The sequence below is a fragment of the Meles meles genome, chromosome 12, assembly GCF_922984935.1.
Source record: "Meles meles chromosome 12, mMelMel3.1 paternal haplotype, whole genome shotgun sequence".
NCBI lineage: Eukaryota > Metazoa > Chordata > Mammalia > Carnivora > Mustelidae > Meles > Meles meles.
This window is the reverse complement of record NC_060077.1, coordinates 71166943-71185015: the sequence shown is the minus strand read 5'-3', so window position 1 is coordinate 71185015 and position 18073 is coordinate 71166943. Positions and strand designations below refer to the sequence as shown.

Sequence of the window (18073 nt, the reverse complement as noted above, 5' to 3'; positions counted from 1 at the left end):
AAAGCAAACGACTGAAGACCCTTACCCCTCTGATTTGTGATGTGATGGACCCAGCTGTGTGGTGGTGACAAATAGATAACCTTACTTTAACAAAATACCATAGCCTGGGTGTCTTGAACAACAGATATTTATCTCTTTCAGTACCAAAGGCTGGAAAGATCAAGGTGCTGGCGGATTTAATTTTTGGTGAGGGCCTTCAACCTGGCTTGCAGATGGTCTATTTTCTATTTTCACAGGGTGGAGAAAGAAAGCTCCAGTGTCTCTTCCTTTTGTTGTAAGGCCATTAATCCCAGCATGGGGCTCTTCCCTCATGACCTCCTGTAGACCTAATCACCTCCCAAAGGCCTCATCTTCTGTTACCATCATATTGGGCGTTAGGGCTTTGATATATGAATTTTATGGGGACACCTTCAGTTCATAATAGTACTAAGTAGGTCATGCTGGAATTCCCCTTGCTGAAGTTCTGTGTGGGAGGCCACTGGTCCCTTGTAGGTTGATAGCTAAGACATGTTTCAGTGCCAGTCATTCTTTGTTTTAAACCACAATCCTGCTTATGGGGTGGCCAAAGCAGGTCACTTACAGCCTATCCCAACCTTGCAAATGTGTTGGGGGTGTGTGTAAAGGGCATTTCAGGATGTTTAAGGGACCCTTCCAAAAGTAATTCTGTGATTGAAACAGATTCATTTTGGGTGCTTGGCTGGCTCAGTAGAGCATGTGGGTTGATCTTGGGGTTGTAAATCTTGGTGTTGTAAATTCAAGCCCCATGTTGGGTGTAGAGATTATTTAAAAATAAAATCTTAACAACAACCAGAAACAGATTATTTTCTTTTCTGATTTTGGAGGCTACCATTTACATTGACCTTTGGAGGGACTGGCTCTAGATTTTGGTAATTGGAATTATGGAAGAAGAGCAAGTGTGAGACTGGCTATTGGTATCAGGCAGACCTAGAACTGAATGCCAGCCCTGCAATCTTTCAGCTAGGTGTTTTTGGGCTACTTAACCTCTTAGTGACTCGGATTAGTCATGGTAAATGAGGATAATGCCTTCCTTTGTAGGGATACAGAGGTGATAAAATGAGCAAGTGTAGAAAGAGCCAGGCACCTAGGAAGAGCACAAAAATGGTCACTACTAGATAGCGAATATTACATAGTAATATTTAAAAGATAACTTTTGTTTAAAAAATTGTTTCGGGGGGCGCCTGGGTGGCTCAGTGGGTTAGGCCACTGCCTTCGGCTCAGGTCATGATCTCAGGGTCCTGGGATCAAGTCCCACATCGGGCTCTCTGCTCAGCGGGGAGCCTGCTTCCCTCTCTCTCTCTCTCTGCCTGCCTATCTACTTGTGATCTCTCTCTGTCAAATAAATAAATAAAATCTTTAAAAAAATTGTTTCGGAAAAAGCCAATGATTTTATAGTGATTTAGAAGTTTACTCAGATTTCTAATTTAAATAAATTATGAAAATCTGCTATTTGGGTTTTAATATAGTCTTCAGATAGTCACTAAAAGAATTACTGATAATGTTGAATAATTAATATTGTGAGCTAGAAAAATGTAACATTTATTTAGTTTTTCTTCTGATACTATCCTTCTTTGACCTTGTCTTTTCTTATATTTTCAAGCTTTTTAATTGCCCCTGGTGCCTAAAAAAAGAGTAAAAGCAAGAAAGGGTTGACCTTGAAATTTCTTGTGTTTTTTTCTTTATAAGACAAAGCTGTAATGTGATTATAATTGAGTATTTAGTGTTTTAAAGAGCCAACCTTAATTAAATGTGTTCTGCCAGACTGCGCTTTCCATCACGAGTACTGAGGTTTTATACAATAACTTCTGATATATGGCTTTTCCATTTGAATGAGCCATCAAAAATGTTTTTTTTTCCCTTTGCTTGCAGTGGTGGGTGTCCCAGCCAAATTATAAGGCCAGAGTCCTGATTATTTGTTTAGGCAAATGCTGTAGTAGAGAAATCAATAAAGTAGAATTTGAAGATTAAAACTATCTCTGCCTGTTACTTTTATTGAGAAAGTTATTGAATTCATTACGAAAGGTATGCTGTGTGGTAGTTGTAATTTATTTTATGTGATGGTTATTTTTCTGTTCAGTTTTGGCGTTTTCTGGGCTGACTCACTGAGAGAAAGAAAAACTACAGTAAGAGAAAAAGTATGTGGCACTCAGAAAGAGGCATAGTTGTGAAAACATTTCTAATTAAAGCACTTTGAACTTTGAGAAAAAGAAAGTGCTTTATAAACAGTAATTATATTCTCAGTTCATTTTTACTTGGAATAATTTGGTAGATTTTATATACCAGGTGAAAGAATGGCTTTTTCCCCCTCCTTTATTTTCAGGACTGAACTAATTTTGTGATGTATGAAATAGAGTTAATTTCATTGTGGTGGTTCCTTGGAGAGATTCCTTGCAGGGATACACGGATCATTTAGATTAGTATCTGCAACCCAAACCGCCTGGATTTAGTTGGAGAGTAGTAACATAAGCTATTTCACTTTTAATTATTCTCTGAAAAAAGTATTATTTCAGATTTTAGACTTTAAAAAAGCTGTTTACTAAATGTTATCCATTGGAAGTAATAATAGTGTCAAAGCAACAGTTTTGACTTCTTTTATCCTCATAATTTGCTGACAACCACTCCTCAGGCAGTTTCCAGAAATGGCTTTGAAAGTCAATATGCCAGCCCGTTATGCTCATTTCCTTCTCAACAGATTGGAAGGGAAGATTGAGGCCTCTTTCGTGCTACACATAGTTGGGAAATAAATTCATTCATATTCACTAGGAAAATTATAGAATAAAGCAGTCAATTTCAGATGAAATCCTAGGAGTAAATTTCTAAGGCTTGCAAGATGTGTTGTTTATGAGGCACTGATTTAATCTGTTTTTAAGACTTCTGTGACATAATTTATTGTATTGTGGAATTTTAAAATAGTAAAGAATTAAAAATAAGAACATTAAAATTGGGGAATTCCAATTTTTTGAGAAGGTAAATCTTATTTGAAAAATGAAGCAATTAAAATGGATTTGTTTTAAAACTGCTTAATTTTATCACAGTCAAGTAAGTGAGCTTTTATTAAACAGCCATTTTAATTTGTATTAATTTCAACATGGATGTTAGAGCAAATGCAAATGCTGATCTAGGGGTGCCTGGTGGCTCAGTTGTTAAGCAGATGCCTTTGGCTCAGGTCATGATCCCAGGATCCTGGGATCTGCTTGGCAGGGAGCCTTCTTCTCCATCTGCTTCCCCCTCTGCTGCTCCCCACTTGTGTTCTCTCATTCTGTCAAATAAATAAATAAAATCTTACCAAAAAAAAAAAAAAAGGCTGATCTATTTAAGATTACATGCTGACAGAATTTGTGAATGGTAGTAAAAGACCCATAAGTTAGAGCTGATACAGTTTTGAGACCACCTTTTACATGAACAAATAATATTTTAAAGTTCAGTGTTAGGAGTTATTCAAAGACTCCCTTTTAAAATGTTTCTGCAGGGGCTCCTGGGTGACTCAGTGGGTTAAGCCTCTGCCTTTGACTCAGGTCATGATCTCAGGGTCCTGGGATCGAATCCCACATCAGGCTCTCTGCTCAGCAGGGAGCCTGCTTCCCCCTCTTTCTCTGCCTGCCTCTCTGCCTACTTGTGATCTCTGTCTGTCAAATAAATAACTAAAATCTTTAAAAAAAATAAATAAAAATTAAAAAAGAAAATGTTTCTGCAGCTTACTTTGAAATCCACTAATAAGGGATGCTTGACTGGCTCAGTCTATTGGATGTTTGCCTTCAACTCGGTTGTGATCCTGGGGTCCTGGGATCAAGCTATGTGTTGAGCTGTCTGCTCAGCAAGGAGTTTGCTTCTCCTTCTCCCTCTGCCTGTTGCTCCCTCTGCTTGTGCTCTCTGTCAAGTAAACAAATGGAATCTTTAAAAAAAAAAAAAAGAAAGAAAGAAATGCATTAATAAAAAAGCTACATTGATGGATGAATGTAGGGATGCATAGGTGGTTAGGGACATTATTACAAGTGTAACAAAATGTTCCTGTAAAATCTAGGTGGTGAGTCTATGGGTATTCACTATGTAATTCTTCCAGTTTTCCGCATGTCTAACAGTTTTCATAATAAAATGTTGGGGAAAGAATAGAATCACTAGGAGGAAGAATTAGTGTTGTACATTTCAGCTTTATCTTCACTCTTGAGCCTTCCAGAATTGCTAGGTAAGATTCTGAAGAATCTGGACTAGACCACCAGACCTGGATTCAAACCCTTACTATCAGTAAGCTAATTATCTCTTTAATCTGGTGAAAGTTATGTATCTCTCTAAGCCTTTCCCTATTTATAAAAATGAAATGATGATTCCTTGCAGAATTCTAGTAAGCATCTCTTCATTTTTCTCCTCTTGTACTTGTTTATAGTCTTCGTAAGCCAGACCCCGGTCCTAGAAGGCTCACTGAATCCAGTTGAATGAATGGTGGGGAGTGAGAGGGAGGTACCTTCTGCTGTGGTGCCGGGGAGTCTCTAGACTCACTTTTGTGAGCAACAGGGGTCCTGTACTTGGCAGAGACCAGGCAAAAGAAAGGGAGGGAGAGAAGCAGCTAGCCATCGTCCCCAGTGGGATAGCAGTGGGGAGAGAAAGATGTGAGCTGGAAACCAGGCCCTGCCTCCTACCAGCTGTGTCACTTTAAGTTACTTAACTTCACTGAAACCTCATTTTTCCTCATTTTCAGAATGGAACTTAGAGTATCTTTACCCTGTGGGCTTTTCTTACATTTATATAACATATATGACAAGTAGTGAGTAAGTGCCTGGAACATGCTAAATGCTGAACATACCGTTTACCGTTTATCTTCCTCATCTCTTCTCCCCTCTCACCTATGTCCGTTTCTCTAGTTTTCTAAACACCTTATGTACTTTTGTCTTACTTTTGTTTTCTAAACACCTTATGTACTGTTCCCTCAGCCTTTCTGCTTAAAAATTAAGGTAATTTCCCCCCCCTTGCCTTGATGATTAAAAAGGATGATGAACACATTTAGTAGGCATCCTCTTTAATATCCTTAACCATAACTTTGTCCAGTTGGAAGCCTTGCTGGCTCTCAGTACCATTTTGGGGGCCATTTGGTGCAGAAGCAAGCCAGTTGAAATAATTTTGCAATTGAAAATTTCTTAAGTTGCTGAGTTACATTATTTTCATAGTCTGATGTATTATACTTTCACAGTCCTGATGATATGGATTGAGGGTAAATGTGGGAACATTTTAAACTTGTCTTTTAAAAACGCTTTCTAATAATACTTCCTCTGCCTTTCTGATGTTAATCAATTCTTAACCCCCAGTTTATCTTAGAAAGTATAGAGAGACTGACAGATACCAGCTTTAAGAGAGGAGGTCTTTTCAATAGTAATTATTCTAAAGTATATAACTTTCCAGGAATATTTCTAAAAGCAAAAATAATTTTGCCTGTGTACATATTTATACTGCTCATGAGATGGTGCTGTTTGAGTAAATAACAATTTGTGGACTTATCTATTGTTTACTTTTCAAGATAATTTCTAGACTATCCCACTTTGCTCCGCTACCTCTGGAGCCTTCCTACCCGAGTGGGAAGGCATTGGAACCATGGTTGTATCTGCTAGCCATCCCACCAGAAGTAGAAAGAAAAATGGCTTCCCTATTCTTTTCCCCTTCCCATCTCCTGCCGGTGTCTCCCATTGTCTGCTGTAATCTGAAGACAGCAGGCAAAGGAGTTTGGAAAATAAGAGCTTGCAGGTTTTGGCCCCCTACACTATGGATCAGTGGGGGAAATGGGAGCCAATAGACAGTAAGTGGCTACGAGTGTGATCCTTATTTTACAAAGATCATTTAATTTTCCCAAAGTCACACAGCCAGTAGGTGGTGAGACTGGGCTTTAAAATTATGTGTGACTTCAAAGCCAGTGATGTTTTCATGATACCATCTATCTTTGTCCATACCGTATGCTGTTTGTGTGTAAGATAGCTATATATGACCATGAGTGTGTGTTTATAAAAAATCTTTAAAACATTACTGCACAAAGAGCATTAGAATAATGAATTTTTAAAGAGCTAGGCTATAATTCTATCACTGTGTAACAAATCAGCAGTTTCCATTTTTTCTCATTCTTTTTCAGTCCTTATCCCTCTGTATATGTATATATTTGCATATAGTAAATTAAATGTTAAAGTAGGAGACACCAAAGATGTGCAAATAATACCAAGTTTTATTTCGTCATTAGGGTACGTTATGAAAATAAAAGAGCATTACTATATACTTGAGAAGTTTGATTCCTAAGGAGGAAAAGGTACAATTTAAATCCAATCGGTAACTTTTGTTAGTTTCGTTCCTGGCTTGGTCAAATCAGAAAGCAGGCAGATTCTTGTCACATTACAGCCAAAGGTATACCCCCTCCTTTTGCTGTATGATTAGTAGCACAAACCTCGAGGCATCCCGTTGCTTGTGTCGTTGTTTGTTTTTTAAGGATGTCTAGGGGCTCCTGTGTGGTTTAGTCACTTAAGCACTGGCTTTTGATTTCTGCACAGGTCGTGGTCTCAAGTTCCTGGGACCGAGCCCCTCATTTGGCTCCATGCTCAGTGGGGAGTCTGCTTGAGATTCTCTCTCCCCATCTCCCACTGCACTGCCACCCCGCATGCATGCGTGCGCGCTCTCTCTCAAATAAACAAATCTTTTTTTTTTTTTTAAGTGTCTTGGTAAGTCTGCCAGTGTTTCTGCTAGTTCTCATGTTCATAAAACTCACTGGTTTATCTAGACACACTTTCCCCTGAGCTAAGTTAGAGAAAGGGCTCAAAAAGGCAGGGTATGTCTGACAAACTAGCTGTTCCCTCATCTCATGTAGAAAGGGCATGTTTAGGGGACATGGCGAAGGATTTATTCAAATATGGTTTGACACTGACTGCTAGTCTGTCTCCTCCTTCATTTTAGCTGACTACACGGATGCCAAGACTAGGTCACATCTCCTAGAACCTTTTGCAACCATGTATGGTCGGCATTGTAGCTAAGGGAATGTAAGCAGAGGTGGTAACGGGCAAGCTTGCAGATAGAGTTCTTAAGGAGAGTGTGTGTACTTATCTCTGTCCTGCTGACTTGAATGAAAATGTGATGGCTGGACCTGGTTTAGCCATTTTGGACCATCAGTAAATTTAGGAATGCAGACCATATGTAGTGGAACAACAAGAGAATCTCATGGCTTTTGACCATCATGGAGCAAAATGCAAGCTCTGCTGCACCTACTTTTAGAGTTTTATTGAAGCCATTGTTACACAGGTCTGTTACTTGTGACTTAGCCTAATCCTAATTTACACTTGGGTGATAGTAATTTACACTTGGGTGATAATATATAGCGGATGAAGACAAGGCAGTAGCATAATAAACTAGCTTTCTAGGATGGGTTATTTGTAGGAGTTATCATCAGAACATAGTGACCAGAAAACAGTGGGATGAGCTAGAACCTTGTACTGCTCCTTCTCTGCAAACCACTTTTGGAGCTCATTCCCCCAGCATTTTTGCTATACCCTTCACAAACTGTAATGTTTTCTTTTAATATTTTTTGAGGTGGGGGAGGGCCAGAGATAGAGGGAGAGAGGGAGAGAGAGAGAGAGAAGAAAGAGAGAGAGAGAAAATCCTAAGCAGACTCCACACCCAGCATGGAGCCCGACATGGAGCTTGAGATCATGACCCAAGCTGAAACCAAGAGTCGTAGGCTTAACCAACTGAGCCACTTCGGCACCCCACAAATGACAGCATTTATGTTAAGAGTTGAGAAAGAACAAAACAAAAACAGTTACAGGAAGAATCTTTTTTGTTGTTAAACAGATTTGAATTCTGCCAATCATAGTAATTCATGCATTACTGAGAAAACCATTAGAGCTATTACCAGTGCTTTTCAAACCTAGCTGTAACAGCTGAGGCAAAGGAGAGTGCAACCTTAAGGATGTAGGAGTTTGTCAGAAGCCACTTGGCACACACTCAGGTTTTATATTTTATCTTATGAGTGAACGCACGTTAAGTTATGCTTCAGTGACCACATCCATGTTTGTTTCACTTCTATTAAGATGCAATTCTATGCCAGTTCATTGACTTAATTAACTTCCTTGAAATCTTTGTGTAAAGTCAATAGTTCAGGAAAAAATACCATATCTGTTTTCTGGCCTCACTTATTCTTAGCACATCGTGGTCCATCTCCAAGGGTTCATGCAGCCCGGTTGGAGAAGTAACAGATTTGTGATTAGAGCCTCATGGCATTTTCTTCCCACACTGGGCTTTTCTTTCTGCCCTGAGCAGTGTGGGCAGAGCTTAGGGTTCACTGGAAATTTGTGGTGATGAGCTTAGAGCCACTGGAACAGTTGTATATTGCTCTTCAGCTATGTAGATCTGCTCTGGGACACGGTGTTGGTATAAAGTTGGATTTCATCAAGGTTGGTATTTGGCAAGGTGAATATGATGAGAAAGAGAGGAGTGGGGGAGTTGGGAAGGAGAATACAGGGGGGCAGGGGAGCGATCCTGGAGCCATCTGTAGAATCTTAGCTGGGTGAGGAGGGAAGCAAGGACGTGGGGGTGGTGATAGCCAGGATAAGGTTAAAAGTTGTGTGAGTCTGGTTCTAGAGGAGGTGACTGGAAAGCTGGGAGGTGGTGGCCAGGGAGTGGAATGCATGGGTTCAGAGTTGTGGTAGTGGCGCCATTATTAGTAAAGAGAACGCGTGGCAGGTGCAGCCATGGGAATGGCTAGTTGAGGTAGCACAGAGGAAGTGAATAAGCAGATCAGGGCCTAAGAGGCATATTATTGGGTGGCTTAGAATGAGGACCGGAGTAGTGTTGAGGGAGAGATAGGAAGTCAGGTGCTCAAGTTACTAGAAAATGAGCAGAAGGAGCAGTGATGTCTGTAGATGATGGTAGCAAGGCTTGATGGGGTGTTGGAAGGTCACTGGACTGTCGGGAGAGAGGTGGTTGAGAACAGTAACGGAGACTCATCTCTGTGGCACGTGGGCTGTAGAGAGAAAAAAAGCAAGTCACCACTTGCTAAGTCCTCTGAGAAAGAGCTGTCCTAGCTCTGTGAGGCAGCTTCAGATCTCTTCGCGGATGGAGGTAAACAAGGATGTAATACGGTTAGTCCTGATGCTCTCTTAGGGGGAGATAAGTGATCAGTTCTACATACAGCTTTGGACAGTTTGTCCTCGCGAGGCTTTTGGCCTCATGGCCCAGGAGAGAGGCGTCTTATCTGAGGGACTCCGAGCGCTGTGAGCCTCCCTTTCCAGCCTGCTGGCTGGTTGCATCCCAGCGGGGGGGACGAGTGTCTGGTTGGTAGAGTGTGGTCTTGCCAGTCATGCATCACTGTGTTCCGGAGGGCTCACCAGCGAATCCACAACCTCTTAATTGACCATTTTGAAGCTGATTTAACAAATGTGTAATTTAAAAAGCTTGAAGTGCATCATTTAAGACCGTGACCAATCCAAAACAAAAGGGGTAGTGCCGGAATCCCAAACACCTGTTGTGCATGGGTCTGTGCATGCAGGCGTGTGCATGAGGAGCTTTCTAGCACGGACAAGCGTTGCATAGCAGGCAGGCTGTGACAGGAGGCTGACTTAGGATTTCCCCAAGCTCTAGTCATTCTTTTTTCTAGTTTATGAAAACCAAATACAGTACCCCATGACTGATTTAGTGGTTAATAATAGGTCAGTATCCATCATAGGTGAACCTGAAAATGAATCTTATATAATGGTCATTCTCCTGTGTGAACATCAGGAAGGACTTGAATTCTTGGCCTGCTTGGCACCCTTCAGAGTTGGGCAGTGGAGCGAGCATTCCCGGAGAAGCACCGTCCTCTGGGCTTCTCGCAGCCCGTCCTCTTTCCAGGCTTACCTCGCTCCATACCTCCAGCCGAAGCTCTGGATACGCAGAAGGGTCGTGCTTGAGCAGCTTTGTGTGATCCCGTCCGTGCACTGAAAATGCCTTCGTCCCCTCCGCCTGTAGCTCTCTCACTCACCTGCGCACACCAGCTGACAGGCAGGAAATCAGCTCACAGGCTGTTTTGGGGAAGCTTTCCTGGGAATGCCCTAGGAGAGCAAGATCTTTTTTCCCCATGCCACTGCGTAACACTCTCAGTACATCGTGTTACAAGGACACCCCTACCCGTCTCCTGTCTTAGGGTGGTGGGCACCCTGAACGCAGTGCCGACAGTGTATTCATTGAAGAATCTGAGCGTGCTCGCCAAAGAGATAATTTAGGAGATGTTTACTCCCCATAAGAAAGGGCAAAGTGCCCAGGAGAGATGGTTCCTTAGGGAGAAGTCAAAAAAATGCAGATGCATTACCAACATGGACAGAAGGTAGGAGAATCAAAAAGGCAATTCATGCAAAACCAACAACAATACAGAGTGTTCTGTGGATGAGGTTGAAAAGTCGAGAATCTGGCTAGATAATTTGGGGCTGGGCTCATTTGTGAACCACAGAATGATGCTCCTCATAGCAAATCCATTGAATTTAGGCCTGTTCTATCCCAGGTGCTTTAAGAACTGATCTCTGGTGAGGTTTCAACTAGTAATTCACAACTAAGACCGGGGCTGCCTTTAGTGTTTTGGAGGCCAGAAAGGCAGTGAGGGTACTGGGTGAGACTATCTGCCTTAGACTCAGAGCAACAGGGTGCAGATCTGCTTAGCTCTGTGACTTGAGTAAAGAACTTAGCGTTGAGTTTAATTCGTCTGTAAAATTGGGCGAATTAATAGTAATGCTTGGCGAGGTTTTAACATAATTAGTGTAGGTCATCATTGAATGCAGAAGCTGCTCTTTTTCTTCCTCCTTAGTTTCCTTCTCTTTGCTCATGCCCCTTCCCCTGAGCAGTCCCAGGACCATGGTGGCCTTTACACATTATTGCTCATCCCATCAGCATAACCTCCTATAGCAGCCCCCGATGTCAGCGAATTGTTATACTAATGTATCATGTATAAGACATCTGCAAAATTGATGTTTTCCGAAAAACACAATTCAGTACAAACTTTAAGTATATAAAATTATGTTTAGCAATATAGAAAACCTTTTTTGGTATTACAGAAATTATTATTAACAGTCATCTGGATGAGTATTTAAAAGTCTTGCTAATCACGATGGCTTCATAGTGTCATCATTTAATATCCCAAAGAACATACATATTTACAGCCATGTTCACTATTAATAATGGTGGGTATAACTGTATTTCAGAGTCATTTTTCTTCAGAGATCTGATGAGTATTGTCTTTGTTTTTATTTTCCAAAATGCGTCTCACAGGGCCCACACAGGTAGCAGAAGGTTGCCTCTGCTGTCTTTTGTGGTGGTGTTTGCTTACACCTTGAATGTTTGCTATATATTCTATGTGTGATTTCTTTGCCAGAAAGTTTAAAACGGTTTTATGGCTCCATTATTTTTAAAATAGATGTTTATGAGAGTCAGTTTAGTTAAGCTTAGTTAATTAAGCCTAACCCATGGAACGTGTCTTCATGCTACAAGAGAAGGAAGGAGTGAGTTGCCTGTGTTACCCCTGTTGCATGGAGGACCCCCATTTCTGCTCACAGTTCCTGGGTTACTGGTATGCTAGACACGTGACTTCCTGACAGATGGGTTGAGTGTGGGTACCGGTGTCAGTCTGGATAACGCGTGCCGCTAAAGATTAGTGTCTTCATATTTCTTAGGGGAAACACAGCGTCCTACCCTTTTCTCCCCCCACACTCACTTTGCAGACTACTACTGTCAGTGTGTGTATTAACGGCATGTTGAATTATATTGAATGCCTTGGGGTGTTGTTTCAATTTCATAACTTTCGGACCGTTGGATCTACAGCGCTCACTCGGGAGGTTGCATATCCCAGATTTACCACCTGTAACTCCCATTTTGCCGAACACTTATATCATGGGAATTTTCTGGATTCATGAATTTGGAATCCTCTTTTTCAGATAGTTGTGGATGGATGTCCTCTCATTTTATTTTATTTTTTAAAGATTTTATTTATTTATTTGACAGAGATCACAGGTAGGCAGAGAGGCAGGCAGAGAGAAAGAGGGGGAAACAGGCTCCCTGCCGAGCAGAGAACCCGATGCAGGACCCGATCCCAGGACCCCGGGATCATGACCCGAGCCGAAGGCAGAGGCCCTAACCCGCTGAGCCACCCAGGTGCCCCTGTCGTCTCATTTTAAAGATTCTAGTTTCCCAGTGTCTCCTGAGTTCCCATCCTGCTCTTTAATGGTAGATATCTTTAAAGCATTTAAAAATTCTTTTTAAGTTGAAATGATCAGAGTTTTGAGAAGAAATTCTTTGCGTCTTTTCTGTAATGTTGTTTTTCAACCAGGAAGTAGCAGTTACAGATTCTTGGTTTATAATCCCCAGAAAAATTACACCTGGAGACCTACATGGAAAAAAATGTCGGCTCCTGAAGTTAGGACTACGTCTGTGCTGTATACCGTACACCTGTACTGCATCATTCATGGGCAGTCGTTTGATTCATATTTACGCCTTCGCCAGTGGATGTTGAATGCTAACATAGGCAGTCAGTCTAAGATTTTATTTGTAGATTCCAAATCACTTCTCTTTGGTTACTAATACTGTGTTTAAATATATTCTCTGTGTTTTTGAGTATTAATCATAGTGTTAATCTAGATAGTTTCTGACAAAATCTTATACATGATTCACACTTAAATCTTGATTTTTGTTTGGAGAAGTTGAAGAATTTCATATTATTTTTACATTAAAAAGTAAATTCTCTTGCAGAAGTGAAAAATTGAAAATTACTCATTGTTTTCTTATTTAATATAAAAAATGGTACTGGGCCCTGGAGGGTACAATGGAATTGAACCACAGTGAAGAATGGAAACCACTCATCTCAGGGAACCCACAGTCTAGCAACAAAAACAGTCATGTAAGCCAGGAGTAGGCAGTAATATGGCCATGCGCAGGAGACCAAAGAAGTTTATAGTAACAGTGAAAATTCTAGACATAATAAGGCCCTGGGATTTCACAGGGGTGACCTATTACCTGGCTGAATTTCCTCAGTGGAAGGAGAGGAGTGAGTGGGTGTTTGGTTAAAGCTTGCTGGAAGGGACTGCCATTACCCTTCTGTCATTAACACACACCTACATTTACGTTTGTCGGACATGCCTCATCACCAGCGTGTGGAAGGGTGGCCAGGGTGCCAAGGAGTTGCACATGAAGCATCATGGGCAGATGTTGTGGGGACAGGGCATTTTCAGTGTCAAGAGGGGGACTCCTATGGACATGTACCTGCCAAATGCTTGGCGATATGATCTGCATTTCCCCAGCTCAGCCACATCCATGCAACCGCTATGATTTTGTGTTATGTGAGTACAACTTGAATTTTCATTTACTTATTTCCCTTTGAAATGATTCTTTTTTCAAAATCTTTTTTAAAAACGTCTTATGAGGTGAGTAAAACCCCATTTTTAATTTTTTTATCTTTTATTTTTAAAGGTTTTATTTATTTACTTGAGAGAAAGAGAGAGAGAGAAAGAGTGAGAGAGCATGAGAGGGGAGAGGGTCCGAGGGAGAAGCAGACTCCCTGCTGAGCAAGGAGCCCAATGCAAGACTCAATTCCGGGACTCCAGGATCATGACCTGAGCTGAAGGCAGTTGCTTAGCCAACTGAAGCACCCAGGCGCCCCATTTTTTCAAAATCTTAAGTGTATTTTTACTCTATCCTTAAACCAAATGGTAACGTCTTTGAAAATTGAGATTGATATGCTAATTATTTATATTTCTAGTATGCATAACTACTGAAAATTTCTTTTTAAATGCCAGACTTACCCATCCCTCTGGTCATCAGTGCATTGTTTTGGGAAACACTGTTCTAGGGGTGAGTATTGGAACCCGATTGAATGAGGTTACTGGGAACTAGATAGGGGCCTGTTCTGGAAGGAGGGGCTCTTGGTCCTCTGAACTCACAGGACCCCTTTCTTATTTCATGGATGACGGTTAATTTACCTAATATCTTTGCATGAGATAGGATTTATCTCTGAGGACACTAGATTTCATTTTGTTTTTCTTAATGCTTTACACTTTACTTTTATTTTTATGTATTTTTTTAAAGATTTTATTTATTTGACAGAGAGAGAGATCACAAGTAGGCAGAGAGGCAGACAGAGAGAGGGAAGCAGGTTCCCCACTGAGCAGAGAGCCCGACGTGGGGCTCGATCCCAGGACCCCGAGATCATAACCCAAGCTGAAGGCAGAGGTTCAACCTACTGAGCCACCCAGGCGCCCCTGCTTTACACTTTAATATAGTGTCTGATGCATCTTAGGATCTTGTAAATGTATATTTTAGGGCTGTGTGATTGTGGAGTTTCACTGAGATAGACGAATTCTATTACCTTTCATTGTTTTTCCTTTTCAAAAACAGGCATCATCTTTGTAAATACTGAATTATTTCAGTGGACTTTTTTATTTTTCAGTTTTTCTTTAACAGTTCTATTTCCTTAAAGGAGTAAAACTTTAGATATTTTATTTATTTTTTTATTTGAGAAAGATGGGGGAGAGGCAGAGGGATAGAGACTCTCAGCAGACTCTGTGCTGAGCGCAGAGCCCAATGCAGGGCATGACATGATCCTAAGATCATGACATGAGCCGAAATCAAGAGTCAGATGCTCAACTGACTGAGTCATCCAAGAGCCCTGGGAATAAAACTTTTTTTAAAAAAGTTCCATATGGCTTATATTGTGCATCAGAGATTTTGAAAGATTTCAGACTACTCAGGTAGATAAAATATTTTACTGTCCTATCAGTTTTTTAAATATTTTCCTCTGTTCCTTTATGGTGTATTTATTTTTTTTCTCTTTTTTTTTTTTTAAAGATTTTATTCATTTATTTGACAGAGATCACAAGTAGTCAGAGAGGTAGGCAGAGAGAAAGGGGGGAAAGCAGGCTCCCTGCTGAGCAGAGAGCCCGATGTGGGGCTCGATCCCAGGTCCCTGAGATCATGACCTGAGCTGAAGGCAGAAGCTTAACCCCTGAGCCACTCAGGCGCCCCTTTTTTTCTCTTTTTTGAAATAGTTGAAGCATTCCTTTTGGGAGACAGGTTGGGGGGTGGTAATATCATGTTGTTTTGTGTTAGGAAAATTGAATTTGGCTCAAAATTGTTTTAGGAACTAGCAGTCATCAGATATTTTAAGAGGGCTTTGAATGTAAACACATGTAAAAAGCGACTTTCTCCCTCTTCCCCAGTACTGTAGTATGACCAGCTGTAGTTCAAGATTGTGTATATTGTTGTTTTATGTTCATTTTAAAATGAAAAAAATAATTGTCGCAGTGATCATGTTTTCTTTTTTTAATTGACTTATAGCTTTATTTTTTTTTAACATATAGTACATCATTAGTTTCAGACGTAGCGTTCAGTAATTTATCTGTTGCATATAACACCCAGTGCTCATCATGATCATGTTTTCTTATTAAAGTTGGTTACATAGAAAAAGGAGTCACTTGAGGACTATCCCAGCCCCCTCCTTTTTTTTTTTTTTTTTTTTTTTTTTTAAGAGAAGCAGGGAGGGGCACCTGGGTGGCTCAGTGGGTTAAAGCCTCTGCCTTTGGCTCAGGTCATGATCCCAGAGTTCTGGGATCGAGCCCCGCATTGGGCTCTCTGCACAGTGGGGAGCCTGCTTCCTCCTCTCTCTGACTGCCTCTCCACCTACTTGTGAGCTCTCTCTCTCTGTCAAATAAATAAGTAAAGTGTTAAAAAAAAAAAAAAAAGAAGTGAAGCAGGGAGAGGGGAGTGGCAGAGGGAGAGGAGAGAGAATCTTAAGTAGGCTCCATGCCCAGTGTGGAGCCTGATGCAGGGCTCAGTCTCAACCTTGAGATCATGACCTGAGCCGAAATCAGGAGTCAGACACTCAACCAACTGAACCACCCAGGCACCCTGATCGGTATAGTTTTGATGCTTGTCCCATGCACTGCTTAGGTTGTCCTTTATAAAGATTGTACCCATTTACAGTCCCACCACTAGTGTCTAAAAGTACCAGTCCCATAGTACCCTCATCAGCATTGAAGGCACTGTAATTTAAAATACAGGATTAAAGTCAATTTTGACAGTATTTAGAACTTCAAAAATAGCAAGCTTTTCCTTTAAATAGCAAATATAAAATCGGTACTTATGTACTTTTAAAAGTATCAAATATAAAAATCTGTGTTATTTATATACTTTTAAAATATGCTTTGGTAAGTAACCAAAGTAAGAAAGTGAAAACAAGTGAGTGAAGTCAGTAAGTGAAGGAACAAAAGAAGGCCGACCCCTGTAAGGATTTAAAGCATGAAAAAGATGCAGCTCTTTTCCATCAGGGAGTGCACAGGAGGTCTTGGGCATGTACACGGTGCATGAGTGTAATGGAGGTCCGTAGGTGCAGTGAGTGATGGGGGAAAGACATAACCAAAGTGCCGGGCGAGCAGAGAGGAGTCAAGAGTTATTTTTTGCTTTATGTATGAGAGCAGACAGATTATTGTGGACCTTAAATGATTTTCCAAGCTAGAAAGGATGTAGAAGAAGAAATGAAAGAAAATTAAAAAATGGGAGGAAGTGGAATAGCATCTTTGGTTGAGACGCATAAAAAGTGTATAAATCTGTTTATTGATAGATTTCTGGACTGGTTTTTTCCTTCAAGGATCATCCGAACATTTAGGTAACATTCGTTTTGTCCCCTGCAAATGCAGTGCAGTTTATTTGCTTGTCTCTGTTTTGTGTCCATTTCTCCTTTGGACTGTGAGCTCCATGCCTAGGGCCTCCGTGTCCTTGGGTTCATCAGGGTCAGTCTGCTGTCTTGCACTTTGCCCAGTCTGTAGCAGGCCCTTACTACACAGTGGACTGACTGCATACAATTGCATGGGCATCAGGACAGAGCTGGGCTGGTGAGTTTCCTGCGTGGTTGGTATGCGACCCTTAAAAGAAATCAACTTCAGAGTTAGTGATCATCAGACAAGTATTTTTTTCCCTGCAGATACTCCTAACTGGTGATGGAACTGTTCTGTGTTTTGACTATATCGATGTCCTATCCTGGTGGTGATACTGTTCTATAGTTTCACAAGATGTTACGTTAGAGAACAATGGGTGATGGCTACATAGGGGCCCTTGTATTGTTTTTCTATAAGAACATGTGAATCTACACTCACCTGTGAAAGTTTTTACAAATTTCATGCAAGGAATTTTTTTTTTTTTAAATTATGACTGTTTGTTAAAAACAAAAGTGTCTCTAAACCAAGCAATAATATTCTGGAATGTTATAACACATAATTATGTTAGGATATTGGTTTGGCTTTTCATTAGAGGTCAAATACCAGTGGCTTGAACAAGATAGGTTTACATTTCTGTCACAAAACTCTAAGCTGGTCCAGAGGTGTAGGCAGGTTTGCGTCCTGAGGTCATGCAGGGACCAGAGTTCCTTCTGTCTTGTTTTGCCATCCCCTTTGGGTGGTGTCCTCATGGACAAAGTTGAATCTGTCTGCCTCCCATAAGCCTTGGTTCCAGCCCAGGGGAAAGGTGAGGGTGTGAAGAGAAAATAATTTCTTTTTGAGGATATGACCGGAAAACTGCATATGCTACTCCTAGTCATATCCTGTTGGCTGAAATTTAGTCAAATGGCTGTAGTGTGCTGCAGAAAGACCAGGAAATGTCGTTCTGCCCAGCTCAGTCCCAGGGTTTTTTATTAATAAAAAGGAAAAAAGGGAGTGTGGTATTAGGGTCAAGTAGCTGGCTTCCCCTCCACCCCGGGTTTGCCCTGGAATGTATGTTCCATTTCTTTATGGGTAGCATTGTCTTTTCCTACTGTTTTACTATTTTACACATAGCCCAGGTAATGCACAGGTGTTTAAGAGTTAGATGTATCTGTTAGACCATTAAGAGTTTTTTTTTTAATTTTATTTATTTGAAAGGGAGAGAAGGAGAGAGAACAAGCACGAGTCAGGGGAGAGGCAGAGTGGGAAATGGACTCCCCACTGAGCAGGGAGCCTGACGCGGGGCTCCATCCCAGGACCATGACCTGAGCTGAAGGCAGGCACTTAACTGAGTGAGCCATCCAGGTGCCCCTGTTAGACCATTACGGAAATTA

At 41.1% G+C, this 18073-nt stretch overlaps 1 protein-coding gene across 2 annotated transcripts in view; it reads left to right on the top strand.

Annotated features, from left to right (window-relative positions):
• The window catches only part of DYM (dymeclin), a 344284-nt gene that overhangs the window by 108530 nt on the left and 217681 nt on the right, over nucleotides 1–18073 (top strand). The gene's annotated exons all lie outside the window — the stretch shown is intronic.